This window comes from Triturus cristatus, chromosome 4_1 (assembly GCF_964204655.1).
Source record: "Triturus cristatus chromosome 4_1, aTriCri1.1, whole genome shotgun sequence".
In the NCBI taxonomy this organism is placed as follows: domain Eukaryota; kingdom Metazoa; phylum Chordata; class Amphibia; order Caudata; family Salamandridae; genus Triturus; species Triturus cristatus.
In genome coordinates this window covers 802,556,651-802,580,981 of record NC_140585.1, presented here as the reverse complement: position 1 = coordinate 802,580,981, position 24,331 = coordinate 802,556,651, and the positions used below count along the sequence as shown (strand labels likewise).

Sequence of the window (24,331 nt, the reverse complement as noted above, 5' to 3'; positions counted from 1 at the left end):
TTCCCATTTTTGAGGGCATCCCCGATGTGCATACACCGCTCTCTCCGCCACCATAGCTTCATCCATATCCCTACACCAGTCCTGCAACGTGGGAGATTCACAGGATCCCCACCTCCTCGCAATATTCCTTTAAGCATACATTATTCCTAGTGTTGCCCAGTCCTGTGTCGGGTGGGTTAGATCATTTGGTTCCCAAATATTTAGTAAACACTGTTTCGGCTCCGGGATCAACGAGTCCTCCACGGTTTGAGACAATGTCCTCATTATCTTGACCCAGTACGCCCTAATCTTCGGACATTCCCACACAGTATGGTAGGGAGTACCCTCCTCCCCACAGTCCCGCAGACATAAGTGATGTACAGCCATCCATATTTTGAAGAGGGTCACTCTGGTGTAATACGTGCGGTGAACTACTTTGAGTTGTATCAACCACAAGCGTGCCGGTATTGCGACTTCTCGAGGAGACGACAGTGCCTCTTGCCACTCTGCATCATCCAATTCTCCCAAATCTGCGACCCATTTCTGCTGCAGCGCTAAAGTGGGGTCTGGCAAGTTGTTTACTAACTTACGATAGGTTAGGGAAGTGGCTCTTTTATGCATACAGTCAGTAAGTAACCTATCCTCCAGAGGTGAAGCCTCTGCCAAGACGGTCCCCACCGGTAGAACCGCCTGCAGCGCATGTTTGACCTGCGTGTATCTGTAAAGTTCGGACGGGGTGAGTTTGTATGGGATCTGCAGGCGTTCAAATGGGATTACCTCACCCTTCCTCCAGAGATCAACCACCGTTGATATGCCTATCGCATCCCATTTATCAAAGCCTTTGCTCTTCTTTAGGCGCCCAAGCAGCTGAGAGGTCCAGAGTGGTGTCATTTGGGTGATAACCCCCTTCGAACCTAACCTGGCATGCGCCTCGTGCCATATGTGAACGGTGTGTGCTGTGGGCCCAATTAATCGTCTGGTTTTATTTCTATTGTATAGCACTGACATAACCCCATCCTCCCCCAATCCTTGCCTATCCGCCTGAAACGCTGGGTCGGCATGAGGAGCATGCAACCAACTATTAATTACCTTTAGCTGGGCCGCCCAGTAGTATAACTGTATATTGGGGAGGGCTATACCACCGTCATACCAGCTCCTGATCAACTTATCCAGCGTGATTCGTGCTGGCTTGCGTTGCACATTTTTAAAAAGTTTTTTTTTAAGTTGCTGTTATGACTGGTACTTAAGGCATGAAGTTTATACTATATGTACTTTTATGAACATGTATTTTATATTTGACATACACTGCATTGTATGACAAATGTCTTGCTAAATAATACACTGCGCAAATTACTTAATCTGGCCCTTGACAAACATCCTGCAAGAGATGACAATCACCCTCCCACCACTTCTAAAATGCTAAACTGTGCAATGTTGGCTTAAATTCAAGGTTCTAGTGGATTGGTGTATGGGGGAAGGAACTATACTTAATTTGAACTTTGTAGATGTGCTGTCCCTCATGTAAGGTAGTGAGCTTGTGACCGAACAAACGTATGCGATTTGTGGCCTCAAATGGTTTGGGCGCCATAGCAGATGCCAGACAGCTCTTCCTACAACTGTACGGTCCATATATAACCATTTCTTGACCTACTCTCAGGCCATTCATAACTCAAATCGGCACAGGTGCGCAGCCTGGTAATCACGCCAAATGTCTGAATCACCAATCCCCCAAAGCTGAAGATCAATCACAATTTTGCTGGAAAATCGTACTCTCCACCCCCTTGACCCCCCTGTTGTCCCCCACCAGACAAAGGTATCTTTTTCTTCAGACTACATTTTTCTACAATGGGATTGGAATAGGCAACTCTGAAACAGGTACAATAGCCGTGTTTACAAGAGAAAGCGTAATTTGGGCAAGACTGCTTGTACACTCGTTTTAAGAGACGGGCAGTTCGCTTTAAAAAGCTTGGCGAGGGAGTTTCTGAAGTCAATGCTAAGGTACGGTATGACCCCAAAGCCCATTGAAATGGTCACCTGTCTTGTAAGGAGCGAACTTGGGTGTCTGCTAAGTTCAGATTCAGAATCTCGCAATTATCAGTATGGATTTTGGATTCTGCCTCCCTCCTATATCCTTCAACATGATGTCTGAGGACAGATGACCCCCACTCATCCTTTATTTCAAATATGTACGATTTACTCTATTTGGTTCAAGGCAATAAGCTAGTAAGTAGCCTATTGTCCTTATTGCCCAAGTATAAATTGTCAGTCTCAGGAAATGTATTTGCGCTTTGTTAGCTTGTAAAAGAGTCAGCAGTCCCATAGCCTATCAATTTTCCTGATTTGTTCACTGCTGTACATTCCTTATTAGCCTTTTCTTGTTCCTGCAATCAGTTTTGCGGTTTGTCGGTCTCCAATCTTCTTTCTCTATTTGTTTGTGCACCAAAGGCTATCAAGGTGCCTTAGGCAGTTGTCTTGTACATCTCCCATTAGTAGCATAACAGATGGGGCTATCTTTATGCCTAGCTAAAAAGTTCAGTATTTGTTCCCACACCTCCTGCATCCAGACAGGGTCTCTCAAAAAGTAATCCTCGATCTGCCATCTATGAGGCATCCTGTTTAGATATGTCTTCCTCCAATGCAAGGTGATATAGGCGTGGTTTTCTAGTTCTATGTTCCAAATCTCTGTTTGCTGCACCCACACCATATTGCTGCGGACAAAAGTGTAATCTAGGTGTATGTAGGTATGGTGCACAGACAAAACGTAGGAATATTTCCTGTCCGTGGAATGGAAATGTCACAGAATATCTAGAACACCTAAATCACTAAACATTATCTTCAACTATTTGTTTGCAGCTCTCGCTGTACATCGAGGAGCTATAGACTGGTTGATATCTGCATTCCATGCTGCATTGAAGCACCGCCATTATGACCTTATCATCTAACAGATAGGACAAAGAATGCGCAATATCATTAAGGAACCTATCCTAAGCTGTATTAGGGGCATATAGAAAAATCATTGGAAATCACCGCTTGAGCACTCAAACCTGACACTTAGATCCTTTTGTTACAGAGACTACATAGAAAGCTGTCACCTTGTTTGTAAAAAATAGCTTTCCCTCCTGATTAAGAGCCGTCTGATGCCAAAAGCCAAAGAAGGTGTACTCTATACCAACAGGACTCTACGTCTGTAGCTGGTGTCTCAGATAACATGCTCCTTGGCATTTATTTGGTGAGTTGAGTTCTCTTACGTTTAGTGAGATTAGCTTGAAAAACTATTGACAAGCTCTAAAGATCACTAATAATAATAAAGAAGTTTATAAAGCGCCTGGTTATACTTCCTAGTATGTCCCCGCGCTGCGGTACAAGTGGTCCGTCCTCAGATAGGCACTATCAGTCAGAAAGGAGAAAGAAATAACAGCTACTCTATCCTGAAAAGCCAGGTCTTCAGTTTCTTCCGGAAGGTGGTTTCGGACTGCTCCAGTCGTAGTTCCACGGGAAGACTGTTCCATTGCTTAGCTGCAAGGTATCGGAAGGATCGGCCCCCCATTCTTGCTTTTTTTATGACAGGAACGAGAACACGCCCTGAGCCCGAGGACCGCAAGACCCTGGGGGGAGAGTAGGGGGACATCAGGGCATTAAGATAGATCGGAGCCCTCCCATGGAGAAGTCGATGGCTGATGCAGAGGGCTTTAAAGGAAGCTCGTTCCTTAACTGGCAGCCAGTGTAGAGTGGAAAGGGCATATTTTGCTGAAGCCCTCCTGGGTAGCATTAGGACAAGTCGGGCAGCAGCGTTCTGGATATATTGCAACCTCTGAATGCTTTTATTGTTAGCGCCCAAGTAGAGGACATTCCCATAGTCCAAGCGTGAGGTGACGAGTGCATGGACTAGGGTCTTCCTGGCCGCTACAGGGAGCACATCTAAAACTTTCCGGAGGCCCTTCATTATACCGAAGCATTTACCAGCAACTGTCCTGGATTGGTGGTCAAATGAAAGTTTAGGGTCTAACCATATACCCAAGTTCTTCACTTGCTCCCTCGGGGCAGGAGTAGCGCCGAGGGTGCGAGGCCACCACTTGGGAGACCATACATTGGTGTCCCTACCTACAATCAGTACCTCGGTTTTCTCACCATTCAATTTGAGGCAGTTGTTTGCCATCCAACCGGCAAGTTCTTGAAGGCACAGTGAGAAGTTGGAGGCGTCCTCAGCACAGGATTGGGAAAGAGATACCACAAGCTGTGTGTCATCTGCATATGACACGACATTGACACCATATTTTTTGACACTCTCGGACATGGGAGCCAAATAAAGATTGAAGAGCGTAGGGCTCAGAATGGAACCCTGGGGGACCCCCTGTTCTAGCCTGATGTTCTTGGAGTAGAACGGTCCCTGGGATACTTGGAAACTCCTATCACGTAGGAAGGAGCTAAGCCATTCCAGAGCCAGATTAACCACTCCGCCTTCCTTAAGACGCTGCAGCAGAATGGGGTGGGCTACAGTGTCGAAAGCCGCACTGAGGTCTAATAGGATCAGTGCAACCGACTGACCCGCATCGACCAATCTGCGGATGGTTTCCGTGGAGAAAAGCAGAGCTGACTCTGTGGAGTAAGTAGCCCGGAAACCCGACTGCGTGGGGTGCAGCAGGTTGTTCTGATTAATATGACTCACCAATTGCTCGTTGACCACCTTTTCTGCGATTTTAGCGATAAACGGTAAAAGCGAGATTGGCTGCAAATTTTCCAGCTGACTAGACTTCATTCCGGGTTTCTTTTTGATAGGTACAACCACAGCCTGTTTCCATTCCCGTGGGACCAATCCTGTGTTAAATGAGAGTTGAATGAGGTGTCTAAAGTAAGGTGTCAAAGTGTCCATACTATCCTTCATGTTCTTAGGTTTCATAGGATCTTTTGGGGAACCCGACTTAATGCTAAGGGCAAGAGCAAGTCAGTCGTAGAAGGAAAGCTAAAGCTCGGGAGACAGGAGACCACATTCGTGCTCCCATCATTTGGTAAAGTGGATTTCCCATTACGAGCTGCCTCAGGAAAGGTAGAATACATTTTCTCCACCTTCTTGGAGAAGAACTCAGCGATCCTGTCACAAGCCTCAGCTGAGTCCCTATTAGGGGGTGAAATTCTGTCCAGCGATGATAGTTCTTTAAAAATCCTGAACAGCTCCCTAGAGGAGTTCTCAGCTAATTCAATCTTGGTGTTGTAGTAGGCGGCTCGTGTCTTTCTTATAAGAGAGTGGTATTTCTTGAGACCAGATTTATAGGATAGTTTCCTATCTTCGGAAAAGTCCACTCTCCAACTACGTTCCAAACGTTTACATGAAGATCTAGCAACCTTCAGTTCTTCGTTGAACCAGGGAGCAGTTTTACTCTGTCTCCTCGGGACACACGAGGCCCAAGGGACTTACCTTATCAAGCGCCTCACTGATACGGTGAGTCAAGGCACTGCAGGCAGTTTCCACTACCACGTCTAACTGTCATATCTAAGGTGTCCGAATGCATGAGCTCTTTTTCTCCTCTACCTCAAAGCTTCCCATACTGAACAATCCACTTACACTTTGATTGGGGCTTTGTCATCTTCCCCCCTCTCCCACAGTAGATGAAGACCTACGTTGGCCACCCACTTGAACAGTACCAACTATGACACTTTCCAGTGTGCCGTTTGACAGGTTAGGACCAAAGGAGGGAAATAAGTAGATAATAAGATAAGTGTAATGAGTGTTAATATGTGGCTACGACACAACTCAGCCTTCATAAGCTGTTATGCACGTATGGTCAACGAGCGATACTTAAATTGCCTTTCACCATCATCAGCACTCCTGCCCCAGCTGCTCCATATCTTAGGAAACAAGCATTTGCAATGCAATAGGTCTCGCATTTGCGAGAGTTTGAGCTATTGGCATTGTAAATGACAATGTCTTTTATTTATGTGTTTTGAAAACCAACAAGTGGTGCGTAAACACGCACTTTGTACTTATAGTACATAGGCACCGCTTGCAGGTTTTTAAAACATAAATAAAAGGCATTGTCATTTACAATAATAGCTGAAACTCTCGCAAATGTGAGTGACAGACAAGGAGAAAGGACAGTGTGAGAGGGGAAACAAATTAAAGGGGTAGGGAGGGGTTGCAAGGTGATAAAGGAGGGGATTAACAGAGACAAGAGAGACGACTGTGCGAGAGATAAGGCGCAAAAGAAGGTTAACTACTGAGAGAGAAGGGAGAGAACGAGAAATGCAAGTAAGGAAAGAGAAGAGGAACTAAGTGCGAGCCGTGGGAGGGGGGGAGAAGAGAATGTGTGAGGCAAACAAAGAGTACGAAAGAGAGGTGGAAGAGGAGAGTGAGAGTAGAAAGGAGAGAAGAGGGAGTAGAAAGGAGAGAAGAGATAGTGAGAAGAAAATAAACGGAGAAATAAGTGAAACCAGAGGATGAAAAAGAAACGAGAAGAGGAGGTAAGAGAGACACATAGACGACAGGGCGTGGAGAATAGGATAGAGAGAGAAAGAGAGGGAAAATGAGAGAATAGGAAAGGCGGGGGCGGGGAGACGGCAGGCAGATAGAGAAACGACAAGTGGGGAGGTAATAGGGAAAGAGAGAGAAGGAGAGAGGAAGACAACGATGAAGGAAGGGGAAGAAAGTGGGGAAGGGAGTGGGAGAAGAAGAATGGGGACAAAACAGTTATATAATGGGATAATAAGAGCAGTCTGAAATGGGGAGCGAATGAAGAGAGGGTCGCAAGAAGAGAGAAAGGGGTGAAACAGTGACAGGACGGGGGCAGGAAGCCTGTATGTGTGAGGGATCATGAATAATAGGAGAGACAATGGAACACAACAGAAACAAGGATTCTTGTTCCAAATCCACGAGGGCTGGGGACAGCAGTCTCTGAATTTTTCATATACCCACCTCATGTGCGACAGTGTTCCTGTACTGCAGAACATAGTAGGCTATTGCAGAAGTCTAGTTTACGGACTGTTGATCACTGCTCTGGCCCAGTGTGGAATGGAATGTAGTGACGGGTCTTTGGTAGATCTAATGTGCTGCAGTGGCTATGAATGATGGTGTTAAAAGCATCATGAATGGGTTAAAGAGATTTCCAAGATTTCTGGCAGGGGTGCGATGATCAGTTAAGAAGTAAATGGATTGAATCTAGTAGGGGCTTCGGTACTGATAAAGAAGGAAAATACATGCTCTCCATTTTCTGATGAATTTAGCACGAGGGATGGTAGTGCCACCCAGTGGAAACAACAGTGACACAGCTGAATATGCATTTCTGGAGATGGAGAGAGAAAGTTAGTTGGAAAGGAGAAAGAAGCAGCCTTGGTCTTAAAAGTGTAAAGCGGTAAGACAAAACAAACGAAGAGAGGACATCACTGAGAGGAATGGGGTAGGCAGACGACAGAGGCGGTCATAGAATGATCCTTCAGGGACAGGGTGGAGACAGCTTTCAGGGACTATGGGGCAGAAAGCAGACAATCGTGACACGTTCATGCAATGAAGACTGCGATCAATGAACTAGGGGCGAACATGTATTCTTGGCAAGTTTTTCCCTCGGATTCACTATATATATATATATATATATATATATATATATATATATATATATATATATATATATATATATATATATATTTTGTTTTTTTCACTTAAAAAACCATAGGTTTCATACATGTTATAGTTAGCTGTACATTTCACTCGTAAAAAACCAATGAAATACCACGTTATAGTTAGATCAGGTAACTCTAACTTGCGCGACCGCAATCCACAATGTGTAATTTCAGATGTCATCATTGATGTCATGAGTGATGTCACTGACCATGTCATGAGTGATGTAATATGTGACGTCATCAGCAGTTTATTGTGGGCGCGCAAGTTATAGTTACCTGATCTAACTATAACGTGGAATTTCATTGTTTTTTTACGAGTGAAATGTACAGCTAACTATAACATGTGTGAAACCTATGGTTTTTTAAGTGAATATATATATATATATATATATTTTTTTTTTTTTAAGGGGAGCCAAATCGTTCCAACTCAAAAAAATAAAATAACGCCAAAGATGATTTTTTTTTTAGCAGGTGAAAACTATATTGAATGTTGCTCATTGGGTATGCATAATTTTAAGCAAATCTTGATCAACAGGTAGGGGCTCCATGTGTGGGCGATCGAAGAAAAACCGACCGACATCCTAGATTAACAAGAGAGAGTATAAAGGGAGTGGTGCGCGCGCAGATGTCGCGCGACACGAAACTGAAAGTGATCACGATCAAGCGCGCGGCGAGCGATGCGCTTAATGAGCATGAGGAATGCCATATGGTGCCTCTGGTCAAGCAAGCGCCTGCGCACATGCACTGTAAGCTGTAGCCGGCGGTAGCATTTTTTGAAGCCCTTACTTAAAGTCTCGCCAGACCAGCGCAAGCGCTGGGTCAGGCGAGACCTAAAAAAGGAAATCATTTAGCCTGTGTACCCCTATTCCATTGTGCTCTAGCACTGGTTATGTTTGTACTCCAACTGTTGTTTTTTAAAGCTCAGCTCATGGAACTCCTCTTCCTCATATTGAATCTGCAATGGCTCTGTTGCTTCTTCCACTGATTACACATTTGTTTCGTTATCTTTCTAGCAAAGCTGCAGACTTTCCAGATACTTCCGGTGAGTTTAGATTTGCTTGGATTAGAATACCTTTGCCTCAGGATGATACAGGTTCTTTCTCAACAATGGGAATGCTACTAAATCTTGATAAAGAGCTACCTGGCTGCCCTGCAACAGTAATTGATACTGTGTTCTACAGGCTTTTAACATATGCTCCTTTGTCTCTACTGTTACAACAGAGGTAGTAACCGCATGATAGAGCACGCCATTGAATGCAGGATTGCTACTGAGCCTAGGCTCTGCATGTCTTTCCTGAGATCAATGATATTGTTGGCAGATATGGCCATAGCTTCAGAAGACCCTCAGATACGGACCTATCCACCCTAATACCATGTCCTTCCTTTCGATCTTTATGAAGCATGCTAGGCGTGTGTGTCTTTAGGAAGTATAAAGGAGTAAAGCTTTGTCTGTTGTGATGCCTTCACCATATGTGATGAGGGCACTGGCACTAGTCAGTCAGACCTCTTGACCACAAAAGAGCCACCAGAGTAGGCAGGGGCTTACAAAAACAATGTAGATGAAAGTCTCCAACACGTACCACAGGATCAGAGAGTCCTTCTTGAGCAATAGGTGCCAAAATCCTGTATAGCACTCTTGGTAATCTCCACCAGTTCCCCTACTTAAGCAGTGAATGTAGCATAGAAGCTCTTCTCAGGGGCCACGTCAGATACAGAGCAAAGAACTGTCCCAAGAGATGTATGCTCTCCAGAGCTAAAGTTTGCTATTCACTATTTACTTGTTCTCAGATGGCAGGCGCAGTCTAGGAAAGAAGCGCTTATATATCACCTCAAGGGCAGCTGCCTTTCTGCCAGTGACCTACGACAGCTACCTTTCTTTTGTAGGCATTGCCATTCACGACCTTGCATTGCTGGTGCCCTCAGCCAGCAGATCTCTCCATCAGCCTCTCGGCCTCCACTGCCACCTCAGAGAACCTCTCTGACAGGCCTCCAAATCCTTGTGAACAGCACACTCTCAGAATCCAAGCTTTTCCCTGCATCAACTCTGCTTTTATTAAGTACGGAGGGTCTAAGTTTTAGCATTTTAGGAACTGTCCAAAGGAATGTGGCCCTGCTTGGCCTGCCATTGTGAATGAATCAGCAGATGGTTTCAAGTCTGGAAACTCTAATATAAACACTTTATAACCGGAGGTGCTGGGGGATAAACGGTAGCTACCGGAGCTTTCATGGAGTTGGCAACAACCTTTTCGGGGAGAGACACCTCTTTAGTGCTACAACAATATGTGAAAAAAGACCAACCCCAAAGGAAACTAGAAACTTGAAATCATTTTCTAAGCAGAGGGGCCAACTTTGCTTCAATCATTATTTTTTAAATACTTTTGGTGAAATAATACTGCATATAACAAATAATTATTTTAACTAAAGAGTTAGCCAGGAATAAAGAGAGTATGTAGAAGTGTAAAAACATGGAGGACAGCAGAGGAGGAGCAGGGGCATAACAGCCAAGTGGAGGGATAGAGAAGTAGGAAGAAGCAGCAGATTACATGGAGGGCAATGAGGCAGGATTACGAAAAGGCCAGAAAATAAACCAGAAAAGTTAGAAGGCAGCAAGGAGGAGAGAAGTAGCACAAAGTCATAATAGTAGGTGGATTTGAACACCATATTTTTATAGGTAAGCCTGTTTCCATCCAGTGTCTGGCTCCAGCTACAGGAATGCGTTCAATACATTCACCTGTTTGCACACCCCAACTTGTGCCATGCTAAACTTGGGGTTATCCAACATGGATCCCATTGTTGCTACTATTCAGATGATCACCACAGGCAGGGACCTACTACCATATATGTCACATACACAATTCACTTGCATGCACTCAACATGCGATTGGAATGTCAGCACAAGGGTCTGTAGTTTCACATAACAGAGGAACTTTACACGAGGGGGGTAAGAAGACCACATTCTCTGTGACAAAGACAAAAACGGCTAATAATTCACAAAACTAAATAATCACAACTAATAGTTGACAAAAGCTCTGTAAGCTCCACCCAAATCTCTATATTCTTAAACCCCATATGGCTTTATACTTGGTTTGCCCCGCCAGGTCACAGAACAAGTTCTGGACTTCATATTACCAGGAACAGAACCTAGGAAAGAAACCTATGTGATGTGCAAGACAAGGAAAACCCTAAATTCTGTAGGGACCTGGGGTGTGTCATGTTATTAGAAACAGTGTTATCTATGATAAACAATGATGACAAAGAAGTGAAAATTCTTTTCTTTTTCAAATCATTTGTATTATTTAAAAACAAAATTGTAAATAATCAAAACAAATACAATAATGAATACTCATTGAGGTAAGAACGTGCTAGGTGTCTAAACAGTGATACAAAGGCGCATAGCGTATAGTACCGAACAATCAATTATGGAGACTGCCCATATAAAAAGTATAATCAACATATGTCAACGCATTTTAATCCCATCACAATTAAGAAATCATCAGCAGGACTGAAGACAATATAGGCGGGACAGAGCTAAATTAATTAAACAAACAAAAAAGGAAACATGAATATGAAATTAAAATGACAAAATACAACATGAAAACAAAACTGAAAGTAAGGTAATGACACTGATATTCCACACCAGAAGGCTATATTTGTAACACAAAGTGACTTTACCGATAGCGAGGTGGTGCTAAAAGGTAGCGGATGGGAAAGAAGAAAGCCCTGCTGCAAACCCAGCGCACTGACAGGGAAATTAAAATATTGTGCAATAGAGGCCACAAGGGAATCAAGGGCCTGGCTTACCAATAATTGCTTCACTGGACAGGGTGTATGGGGAACTACGCAGATGAGAAAGAGGCGTGTCTCAATATTCAAAGAAATTGAGCGGGGAGGGGACTTCAAAACAAATTATCTGGGAAACATGCAAGGCCTATATCAGGGGGAAAATAATCAGTCTTGCGGCACATAAGAACAAGAATAAAAGGATCCATATAAAGGAGTTGGAAAAAGAAATAGCAACTCTGGAGGTGGAGCTAGGTAAACGCAGAACCTCACAGGAGAGATCTAACATTGACGAGAGGAGAAAACTGAAAAAGGAGGACTTGGCAGACATACTTGAAATGATTGTCAGGGATAGATGGGAGGCCAGTAAGCTGTCACACCACGAATATGGTGAAGGGTGCGGTAAGTTTTTAGCATGGAAATTGAAAACAGATTTGACACACAACAGGATAGCCAAAATACAAAAAGAAGATGAACAAGAATATAGCACAGCGAGATCAAACAAGAGTTCGTAAAATTCTTTCATAACCTATATACTGAAGAAACCTTAGCTACAACAGAACAAATTAACTTAGTACTGGATGGGATAATAATACCCTCTACATCCCAGGAGCAAAGGACAGAGCTCAATCAAGAGATCACCAGAGAGGAAGTACTAGAAGCCATGAAAGGATTAAAAAAAGGAAAAGCCGCTGGCCCCGATGTGCTCCCAAATGAGCTCTATATAAATCTATGGGAAGTTTTGGCCACTCCTCTGACTGAACTTCTGAATGATGTTTTTAAAAGTAAAGGAGATCTCCCAGCTTCCTGGAACGACACAATTATTAGTGTCCTACTAAAACCAGGGAAGGACCCAGCTAAATGTGAGTTCTATAGACCAATTTCACTTTTAAATGGGGATTATAAAGTTTATACCCATATACTGGCAATACGATTAGGAAAAGTGGCAGGGTCTGTAGTTCACCCTGACCAAAAAGGTTTTATTAAATGAAGGCAATTACAGGAATTAACACACAAACTCATAAGTGCTATAGACGTAGCAATCCAGTACTCAGTCTCCCTGTCAATTGTAACCTCCGACGCTGCAAAGGCATTTGACAGAGTTAGTTGGCCTTTTTTAAATGCAACCCTAGCTAAGTTTAATCTTGGAGATACCTTCCAGGACGCCATAAAGCAGATTTATAGAGAACCCTCAGCAAAGATCTTAGTGAACGATAGCCTTACGGATAAAATATCGATTAAGAGGGGCACGAGGCAAGGATGCCCTTTATCCCCGCTACTTTTTAATCTTTATATCAAGCCCTTAGCATGCATGTTAAGAAAAGAGAAGGATATAATATCATTTAAATATAAAGAATGGGAGAAGAAGGTGGCTCTATGTGCAGACAACCTGATGGTGTTTTCCAGTAACTTATCCGCCTCGATCCCCAAAATCGAAGGTATTTTGGAACAATTTGGAAAAGCCTCAGGATATTCAGTTAAACAAACAAAGTCTGAAATCTTAGAGTGGAACAATAGCTCTCAAAATCCAATGGTGAAGGAAAAAATAAAGCATCATGGGATAGACCTCACAACAGATATAGAGGAAATAGCAAGTTTGAACTTCGACAGGAGTCACAAAGAAGTAAGGAAGCTACTTAAAGTATGGGGCGGTCTACCTCTGACCTTTATGGGGAGATTGAACATCATCAAAATGTCGATACTCCCAAAATTTACATACTTGTTCAGCACCATTCTACTGGAATTCAAAATAGATCGAATAAAACAACTACAGCGAGAACTAAGTAGTTTTATCTGGGCCGCTAAGGGAGCAAGGATCGCCTGGAAGAAGATAAGAAGGAGTAAGGCACAAGGTGGAATTGCAAGCCCGGATATTCTGGAATATTGTAGAGCTTTCCACTTCAAAAACATCAGGAAGTTGTTGGACAGTTTCGACTCATACCCTGTCCATTTGCAGGCATTAGTTAATATAGAAGGAAGTCACTACCTCTATAAATTTGGTCACCCCAAGTACTTCAAGAAGATAAAACTGAAGACCCTAAACTAAGCCGCAAATCTCTGGTTTCAAATGAGAAGAACTCTAAAAATTCCGTACTACAGCGAGTTTGCACCAATCTGGCACTCCCCAGGAACTCCAGAATGTCTTAACGATAAGTTAGCAACTCCACTGAGGGAAAACAATATCACAAGATGGGGCTAGCTAATTGAACAAAATTCAATTGTAGAATGGGAAATCCTAAACAAAAAGACTAAGGGCACACTTGCAAGATTTAAGTATTACCAATTTACCAGCTGGATTAAGAGCCAAAAAGACAATCAATCCGGGAATGGGCCTATAGAGGAAATGATGCAGGGAAATAAGACTAACAAAAAAGAAATATCATGTTGGTATTGGGCCCCATTTCAAGCAGGGGAGGAAGAATACAAAATTCCAAGCGAGATCTGGGGGAGAGTACTGCCGGAGCTGGATATTCAACATGAAAGGCAAGTATCAATGGCTACTTGTTGGCGAATTGTGAAATCTGCTCCTCTGAGAAAAAATCATTAATTCACTACTCACAGAGCATATTGGACGCCAAAGAAGCTGTCCAAGAACGGCAGTCAAATGGTGAGAAGCTGTCCAAAATGCGGAGATGTGCAGACGACCTCCACATGTTTCGGCAGTGCCACCATCTCGAGGAATTTTGGAGGGAGACAGGTAAGACCATATCCAAGCTATTGGGGCAACCAGTGGAGGTGAGTATTGACCTCGTCATTTTTGGGATAAGCCAACATAACCCAAATAACCCCAAGTTGAGTAAAGATCAGGTGAATATTTTGTTTTTAATAATGCTGCTGGCGAGAAGGGAAATATGCATTAAGTGGGTGAAAAATGTATCTCCAACACATAGAGAATGGCTGGCCTCTATCCAAAGAATATACAAACTAGATAGATGTGGGAATAAGGGTAAAAGGTACACATTTTGGAATATTTGGGAAGAATGTTTTCAAATAAGCTGAAATATGGGGTGCACGTCGTACTGTCCAATGATTAGACAATGCAATATAGCTCTCAAGTGGGAACTTGAAGGAGTAGTCAGAGTGACTAGCTCCACCCAGAACCGATTTGCGCTGGAAGTGGACAAAAAGGGGGGACAAGAAATTTCTCAGCGCACACGTTGCATTTACCCAGGAGAGACCCCTTAAATAGGAACAGTGCCCCCCCCCCGACACCTCCAATTCCAAAATATTGCTAAATAGGGACAAAAAAAAAAACAAAGAAATTGAGCGGGATAGTCAAAACTGATAACAGAGGCTCCAGAGTGAAAATAATTAAAAATGTCAAGTTGTCAAAGAGGCCTGAAAGACAACTGCAAGATATAGAGGTCCAAAAAGGGCAGAAATGGGTGTCAAACTAACCTTGAATCCTGCTTGTGTGTGACATCCATAATGGGGTGTTCCCGGTCCTAGGATGCTTGTATCCGGTCCAGGGAAGGCTTGGCTTGGCAGTTTGGGCTGGACTGTTTCCCATGAAGAACAGGGTCAAGACTGATTAGAACATGGCTGGGTCTGAACTGGGGTGGCGAAGTGAGCTAAAGAACGATGATGGATTAAACCCAGATCTGTGACTGAGGGTGAGTGTCTGAGAAGTTTCAGCGCTCCGTCCATCCCCTTGTGTTTGTTTTGTTCGCCCTTAGTTGGGAGGGTATGCCCAGACGTGGGCCCCTTGCTCACTTTGCCACTGGATTCAAGCTTGCCTGGTTGATTATGGGTGAAACCCCAAAACCGGTCCTAGGATGCTTGTTTCCGGTCCATGGAAGGCCTGGCTTGGCAGTTCGGGCTGAACTGTTCCAATGAGGAACAGGGTCAAGACTGATTTTTATATGGCTGGGTCTGAACTGGGGTGGCGAAGTGAGCTAAAGAACGATGATGGATTAAACTCAGATCTGTGACTAGGGGTGAGTATCTGAAAAGTTTCAGCGCTGCGTCCATCATCTCCTTGTGTTTATTTTGTTCCATGCAGCGCCCTTCAAGAGCATAAACCAGATAACAGAGTCTAGGAAGCCATTTTACTTGACCGCAGATAAACGGGGGTAATAGAAAGAGGACACAGCAGTCATCATCCTTGTCTGACCATGACGGACATTTTAAAAGTGTGTGTGTGTGTACTTAGCAACCAGCTCAAAACTAGGGTCATAAAAAAATCAAAAAAGATGAAAATATACATTGTATAGTTGGAGGAGTACAATACATTTTAAGCATTCAAATTCTTATTACTGAGAGAAAGCATGCGGTATAATAATATTGTATTTTCCCAGATGTGAAAGGTAAAGTAGGTCACATCGAACAAAGAGAGCAACAATTACATATACATTTTCAAGGTCCTTCAAAGAACTTATATGGAACTATAAGAGAAATGAAGTCCAGAATTTGGAATTTCTTCTAATCCTCAGAAATTGGCTACATGGAAGGGAGTTCCCGAGGGTTGGTGGATGATTACTAAAAAAAGATAGTAATGTGTTCCTTTCCATAGGTTTTATGAACTAGTGTATAGTAGGTCATTTTCTGTTTTCATTTTCTTTTTTTAAATAAATATATTTGGTTGTTGGTTTCTTTTTCCATATCAAATAAACATTTGGCACACAGTAGGGAACAATACAGTTCACGTCTTTCCAATCTTTACAGAAGTCTAGCAATATCAGCAACATCAATATACATCTATGTGAGATCGTGACAGCGAGTTCACATTAAGCACGCTACCCCTCCTCTGTTTTAATTTTCATGTCTAAGAATATGATTTCTAACCTATCACATTGGAGTGTGAATTTTAGACTTTAACAATTTGAGTTTAGCCATTTGTGAAAATCATGTAGGGAGAACTCTGGGCCATGCCAAATTATAAAACATATCGTCTATGTGTCGATTCCAGAGTAAAATATTGTCAGAATTATATTCTGTTTGATATTATCCATAAGCAAAATGGCAACATTGGGTGCAAAGACAGCTCCTATACATGTCCCTTCAATTTGCATGTGAAATTCATTCTCAAAGGCAAAAAACTTTTTTGAACGAGCCAAATCCAGAAGAATTATAATTAAATAGGTTGGGACCTGGTGTGTCCTACTTTTTGCAACAAGTATGTCATGGATAACTTTAATCCTTTCCCCATTAGGAGTCATCAACAGGGACGTTGCAGGGTCAAAGTACGGATTTTCAGTTATATTAACGAAGTCCATGCTATGTTTGACATAGCATGTGATCAGTGGGACAAAGTCTTTTATGAAAAAACTATTATGGAAAAAAAAAATGAATGTACTGTCCAATGGGTTCCATGATGGAACCACAACTGGACAGAATTGGTCTGCCAGGAGGAGAGTCCAAATTCTTGTATACCTTGGGTAAAGTGTATATCACAGGCGTGCATGGATTTTTGACATTGCGATAAAGAAATTTGTTCTGTGTCAAGTACCCCTCATCTTCACCCTCAGAATCATATTTTGTATATCTCTTGTGGGACCTGAAGTAAGTTTAAAATAATGGTCTGCATTAGAAAGTCGTTTGAGTAAAACATGCTTATTTCATTCTGATAAAGGATAGAACCCTAGGCATGCCATGGCGACTGCGTTAGCAGTTGTGCACCCCCGAAGTTCGGCCTTTGGGTACTTGCTGGCATGACCCACCTCAACCAAGATATACCTGTTGCTAGGGCCAAACAAAACAAGCATTGGCATAGCCAATAGGTCTCGCTCTTGGGACCTTATAAGTATTTAGTTATGCAGCACAATATCCTTGGTACAACAACATCAACTGTTGCATGGCGAAACACTTATAAGGTCCCAAAGGCGAAACCTATTGGCTATGCCAATGCTTGTTTATTTTTACAAATTAAGCATTGCTTCAAGTACACATCTACACACAACAAGCAAGGCTGAGTCCTAGAGAGGAAACAAAGAACCAATCCGTGCTTTCAGCCTGAACGGCAGCAAACACACCCGCCGCCAGCGTTCTACCTACAGAGTTAAAATACTGTGTCCATTACAACAGACGCTGGGCTTCGAGGCCTTTGAGGTGAAGGACGGCCTTGGTGCGAACAAAACCAAACTGTGAAACCGGAAGGGAAGACAAAATCTTGCAAGTGTAAGGAAAGGCTCACGAAAAAAGATGGGACGGAAGAAAGAACAGGTGACAGGAGGAAAAGAAGAAGGAATAAGGGAAGGATTGCAGATGAGGTAAAAAGGAAGGCAGGTGAGGGAAGAAGGAAGAGGGATTATAGAAAAGACAGACGGAAGAAAGGACAGAGAGAAGGAAGGAAAGAGTGAAGGATGGAATAATGGAAGAGAGGCAGTAAAGAAAGGTGGTAAGCAAGGGAGCAGGGAAAGGAGAAAGAATGGAAAGTCCGGGATCCTGGGGCAAAGGATGGAGCGGATGGGGTATAATAATGTTGCAAGAAACTTGGGCGCTCACCCCAATTTTCCGACAAGGGTATCTGAACTTTCATGTCCCAGCTATAAGAAACCGAGTGGGTCGACACTCTGGGGGCCTGTTAATTTGGGTACGTCAAACATTGAATTGCTCAGTTAAACAAAGGTCTATACCCTCTAATGATATTATAGCTCTTGACATTAGTTGGCAAAATGGTCAACAACTAGCCCTGTTCAATCTTTACTCCAGGGGAGTTGGTAGGGGTAAACCATCAGAGACCCTAACGACCCTCGAGCACTATATTGAAATGCTACCAGTGCCACCCCATGTAATAATAGGCGGGGATTTTAACACCACCTTCGAACCTTTGGGCGAAGAGGATAGGACACTGGCCGAAGATGAGGATACCAAGTGGAGAATTCCCCAACTGGATATCCCAGCAATTAGAAAATGGAGCACAGTAGCAATCCAACTGAAGAGTCTTTGTCTATCAAGAGGGCTCAGAGCAGTAAATGGACGGGCATCCTCTGACTTAATGGGGAAAAATACATTCGATAACGGTCGAGCAGCCAGCAGAATAGATTATATACTACTTGACGTAAGGGCTTGGGATAAATTGGTGGATATGGAAGTGAAAGACAAAATAGAAAGTGATCACAATCCACTGTGCCTGACACTCCATCCCTACCATGAAATGTCCGATCTTCCAAGAGGGAACCAAATGGTGACGCAAGATCTTGTAAGCTCAAACAATCTTCGTCACCTGAAGTGGAGTATGCTCTTGGAAGATGTTGTCAATCTAGAGACTCTAAAGGAATTAGTGGCGACCGAGGTATCCAAGATTAAGTGCCATTATGGGAGGACTGATTTTACAGACTACATGATGGCTGCTCACGAGAAACTATTTTCAAAAATTCAAAGTTTCTTTGTCAAAACAGTAGTCCCAAATAAAAAGAAAAAAGTCCAAGAGAGTAAAGGGTGGTATGACAGGAGTTGCAGGATAACACGAGATAACCTTAGCGTGGAACTGAGAACAGGAAATGCAACAGCTGTAAGGTTGGCGAGAAACCAGTATAGACAGGTCCAAAAACTGGCAAAGAAGCGTTGGGATGAGGAATGTTGGCGCGAACTCAAGGAGGCGTGTGCCTCCAAGGATTCTAAGCGCTTCTGGTCCACAGTAAAATGGGAAAAGGGTGGCACAGCACTCCATCCTACGAACCATGTTCCGAAAAGCAATTGGGTGGAATACTTCCAACCACAGTATGCTTGTAATCCCATATTTACCACTGGTTGTCCGCCTCCACAAGTCTTCTACAAATCTCCAATATTTGATGAAAAGGATGTGAGTATTGTACTGGATTGTGTGGCTGGGGGCAAAGCTCCAGGCATGGATGGAATTCCGGCTGATATATTTTTATCGGATCGTAATTCCTGGTGTACCTATTTTGCAATGCTGGCTAATGCGGTGGCAATGGGAGGGAAAGTGCCTGCCTCATGGAGGGGAGCCGAAATTATTCCCATATTTAAGAAAGGTGATAGAACCCTGGCCAAAAATTATAGACCCATTAGTCTGATTGATACAGCACAAAAACTAATGGGCCGATTAGTCCAAAATAAACTGCAGCAATGGATCAACGAAAATAATATTTTGTCATCTTATCAAGCTGGATTTCGCCCTCTAACTAGCAGCGTTGATCAAGCCCTCCACTTTTTAACCATCTACTGGAGAAACGTTACCCTAAAGAAGGGGACATTGTATGCAGTTTTTGTGGACCTAAAAGCCGCTTTCGACTTGGTCCCCAGAGAAAAACTTTGGCAGACCTTGGCGGACGTGGGCTTAAGCCAGGAATTGCTTACACTCCTTGTTCGTCTCCACGAAAATAATTTTGCAAGAATAAGGTGGGGCAAGCAAGGAGAAGTAACTGATCCCTTTCCGGTAGAACGTGGGGTGAGGCAAGGGTGTGTCCTAGCACCGACTCTCTTCTCAATTTATATAAATGGCATTGTTGAGCATCTAGAGAAGATTGCTAGTGACGCCCCAGTAATCGCAGGCTCTCGTGTACCTGTCCTCATGTTCGCGGATGACACGCTCCTACTTTCCCGCACCCCCAGTGGGCTCCAAAAAGTGGTTGATGCCTTTGGTATATTTTGTGACGAGAGGGGCCTTGAACTGAACACCTCCAAAACAAAATTCATGTGCCTCAACCAGCAGTCCACCTTCAAAGGTGTAATAAAATATAAAGGTACACCCTTAGAAAGGGTGGACTCTTTCTCTTACCTAGGTATCACTCTGCAAGGAAAAATGAGTTGGAAGCCACACATAACCACAACTTTACTAAAGTTTAGGCAGCTAGCAGGCGCAATTACGCTAAAACATCGCTCCTCGCTGACAAAGCCAGTAAATTGTGTGTTGGAAATATATTCTATGAAAGTACTAGGGGCTTGCTTATATGGCTCTGAATTATGGGGGTTTTCTAATTTGAGTGAACTGGGCCGAGCAGAAAACAGGTTTTTACGAGGTATTGTGATGGTCCCCCAAAGCACACCCATAATCCCACTAAAATTGGATATGGGAAGAAAAGGAATAGAGGACATAGCGAGGCTACGCCCTCTTCTATATTGGAGACGGATTATGGTGACCCCAGAATTAAGCCATTATGCGGCGGCACTGACGGACGTTATTAAATTCGACCGTTTCCATACAAACCCATGGCTAAGGGAGCTCCGGGGACTCCTTATAAAAATGAATTTGAATCATCTATGGGATACCAAAGACGTAACCTGCTTTCCTACGAAGGCAAAACTGAAAGATCTATATTGGGAAATGGTATATCTTACAATGTTTAGTGACGGCACAAGCACAAGCCTAACATCTCGCTTCTTAGACATAAAAATGTACCCTTCTTGCGAAATTTTTTGGGATATTATTGAAAAACCCTATGATAGAAAACTTTATTTTCAATTTCGCATAGGTACACTCCCGGTGAATGCGTTTAAGAAGCACTGGTCCCCAGCATGGGATGAACATTGCCACCACTGTAATGAACAAATTGAGCACATTTCCCATCTTTTGTTCTGTTGCCCATTGTACTCGTCCCCCAGACGTAAATGGTTAAAACCTGTGTGCTCTAGTTTGGGAACCCGCAGCCAATCCGTAGCCCTAAGGATACTTGAAACAGATTGTTCCATATTGCTTGTGGTTGGGGTAGCAAAATTTCTGGCTTGGTCATGGTTAATTCGTACTCGTTCACTTATGGCAATTGCATCGTAATGAAATTATGTATATTCCCAATCTTGCACTCTCCCATATGGATTATTGTATTTTATTTATAGAAAAATCTATATTTTAAGAAATTTGATAAATTGAAGTACCTGTATTCTTATTATGTATTTATTCGACATTCCATGTTTAATATGTATTTTTTATATGTAGTATTTATTGTATTAGGGATAGGGGAATGCTTTTATGACAAATGTCGAATAAAGCTTTAAAAACGAAACGGTATACTATGGAGGGACAAATAGAATGAGGGAAGGAACAACAGGGAACGTGAGAAGGAAAGGGAGGGATGTAAAAAAGGTAGAGCAGAAGGAAACATGGAAGGAAGGTAGGAAGGATGGGTGCAAGAGGGAAGGTAGGACGGAGCAGACCGAGGGAGGGGGAAAGAAGGAAGGTGGGCGGACAGGGAAAGAACCTAGGGAGGGACAGAGAAAGGGGGCAAATAGGGAAGGAATAAAAGGAATGAGAAAATAATGGGGCAAGAGAAAGAAGGAAAAAGAAAAGGATGAGGGAATTAAGAAGGCGAAGGTGAAAGAACAAAGAAACAAAGCGCAGGGGTGAAGATGCAGTTTGGTGCGGGGAGAGAAGGATGAAAGATAGGAAGAACTAGGGGCATATTCACGAAGAGCCGTCCAGACACAGCAAAAAAATCACAAATAATGTTGAGGCTGGAGGCGGCAACTGGCAAAGCAGAGGAACACATGCTGACTTCATAAATCTGGGGCAGGAGGCCTGGAGGCGACCCCTCCACGAGTCTTACCAGGGCCATTAACTCTCAGCATGACTCCCAGAGAAAGGCTCCAAGAGCAGGGAATGAGTGCAGGTGCCAGGGCTGGGCTTTGAATCAAGGCGTGAGTGCTGCTTTCACAGCCAGGCTCCAGTGAGGGGGCAGGGCGGCTCCGGTGGCTCAGAGAGAGGCAGTCACTGACTGCACTGCTGCAGCTGCAATCAGGGAGTGAGGAGTGAGAGCAGCACCTGCAAAAAGGGGAGAGAGTGATGGAAGCTCCCTCAAAAGGGCAGAGAGTAAGTGCAGGTCCCACGGCCTGGCCTGAGTGAGGGTCCCAGAAAGCGCTGTCACTGCAGCTCATGCAGCTGGTTTCAGAGAGTGAAGAATGAGATCAGCTCCCTCAAAGGGCGGAGAGAGTGAAGGTTGTGTGCAGCTCTGGCAAAAAGGCATAGAGAGCGAGCAGTCACTGCACGTCGAGCAGCTGGTATCAGATAGTGAGGAAAGAGTTCAGCTCACATAAAAGAGCTTTAGAGTAGAGCAAGAGTTTGAAGAGTCGGTGCAGCTCCTGCCAAAGGACAAAGAGGGTGAGAAGTAAGTGCAGCTCCTGAAAAAGGTAAATAAGTGTGTGGAGTGAGTGCACCTTTCTGCAAAGAGGCATAGAGTGAGCGGTGCAGCTTCTGCAGCTGGAATCAGAGAGTCAGTGAGTGCAGTTCCCGCAAGAAGGAACAGAGTGAGTGCAGCTCACAGCAGCCAGACTCGGAGAGTGAAAAAGTGATTGCAGCTCCCGCAAAATGGCACAGAGAGTAAGGAGTGAATATAGCTCCTACAAAAGGGAAACAAGGAGAGAGGAAGGAGCAAACAAGGAGAGAGGAAGGAGTAAAAAAGGAGAGAGGGAGAGAAAGGAGTAAAAAGGGAGAGAGAAAGGAGTTAAAAAAAGGTTGCGTGGCTGTGAAAGTGAAGCGGCCGTGATAGTGATCGCGGGCTGTAAGGGTGCCCACGAGCGATGCACTTAATGAGCCATGACGGCTCGTAACTGTGCACGTAACCGCATGCTCTAGGCCACACAAAAAGCTGTGGTCGGCTTTTTAAAGCCCACTCACTAAATGTCTCGCCAGAGTAGCGCATGCGCTGGCTCAGGCGAGACCTAAAAAGGTCACCATACACGGTTGACATGCAGTTGAGCGCCCATGGTAGATGTATACACCCTTTCACCATACATGGGACATTTTCATCCCAACAGTGAGGAGATGCAGACACCCAAGGCTGCAGAGGTACATGTTTAGCTGCAAAGAGAATGGTGGATGTAAACAAAAACAACACGCCAGAAAAAAGTAGAAAACGAAAATAAACTGATATGCAAATTGTGGCAAGATTTCCAGTTTTCAGAGGCCTGGGAAAACTGTCACAGGATTGAAGATTGATAGACCATGGAAAGATTTAGCTAAATCCTTTTTTTGGACTATATATTTTTAATAGTAAGATGCAAAATGTAGCTCTTGTGAAAATGTTTGTTTTTAACCTCTTCAGTGCCCCGCCCTGTGCCGGGCGTTGCATTAGCGGGCGGGGTTCATGACGAGATAGTCTCGTCATGGGCACAGCGCAACCGCGCTCCATGACGAGACCATCTCGTCATGGGCACTGAAGGGGTTAATCTGTGCACACATCCAAAAACAGAGTGCCTCAGACCTAGACCAGTAATAAGAATTTACTCACCTCAGATTTTTCAATGTTAGGGTGTTAGCACCCCAATTTCTCCAATTCCTTTGTAAAATGTTCTGCAGTATTAGTTTTTTTTGGTTTACTAAGCACTGTATTCTTGTATTTATACTTTACATTTATTTACCAGTCTAAATTCAGGACTGAAAGTACTAGTTTAGTTTAATCTGGAGTTTTGTATGGTGTGCATTCATCCTAAGGGGTATCATGGTGCTGAAAAATAAATCTGAACTCAAAAAGACACATCAACAAAAGTGAAAACGCAGATAGGGCAACTAAAAATAATGAGTAAATAAAGTATTTAGCTCCTTCCTGAAATTCCGGTAGTCATTGGCCTACTTGAGGTAAAGGGGCACTGGATTCAATTCCCAAGCCGTCAATACAGAAAAATCCTGACTGTCAAGTGTTGGCGGCAAACTTTTGAAGTACAAAGGAGGAGTTTATTGTGTCACCTGATTGACAGCAATGGTTGATACAAGCAAAAATGAGAACTCGAAGCAGAACAGAATGACTAAAAGATAGTTCCATGTACCATATACATGAACGTGAAAAAAATACAGATTTTCACTGGAAACCAGCGCAGAGAGACCATAACTGGATGTATGTAGTATCTTATCTTCTGTCTAAGTTCAAGTCTTGCTGAATAAATCTGTATAAGTTGGAGCTTATGACTTGAGTGGTTTGGCAACCAAGTGTAGGCGGAATTACAATAGGGTAGACTTGAAGAGACAAAGGCATTTATGATCTAGTTCTTGTGGGAGAATATAAATGGGAATGGTATATGGTTGAGCAAGCACAGTTGGAAGAAACAACTCTTGGTCACTGCATTAACTTGATCC

At 43.4% G+C, this 24,331-nt stretch overlaps 1 protein-coding gene across 1 annotated transcript in view; it reads right to left on the bottom strand.

The window, feature by feature from the left end:
- HEMK2 (HemK methyltransferase 2, ETF1 glutamine and histone H4 lysine) overlaps nt 1–24,331 on the bottom strand; it is a 94,326-nt gene that overhangs the window by 27,536 nt on the left and 42,459 nt on the right. The gene's annotated exons all lie outside the window — the stretch shown is intronic.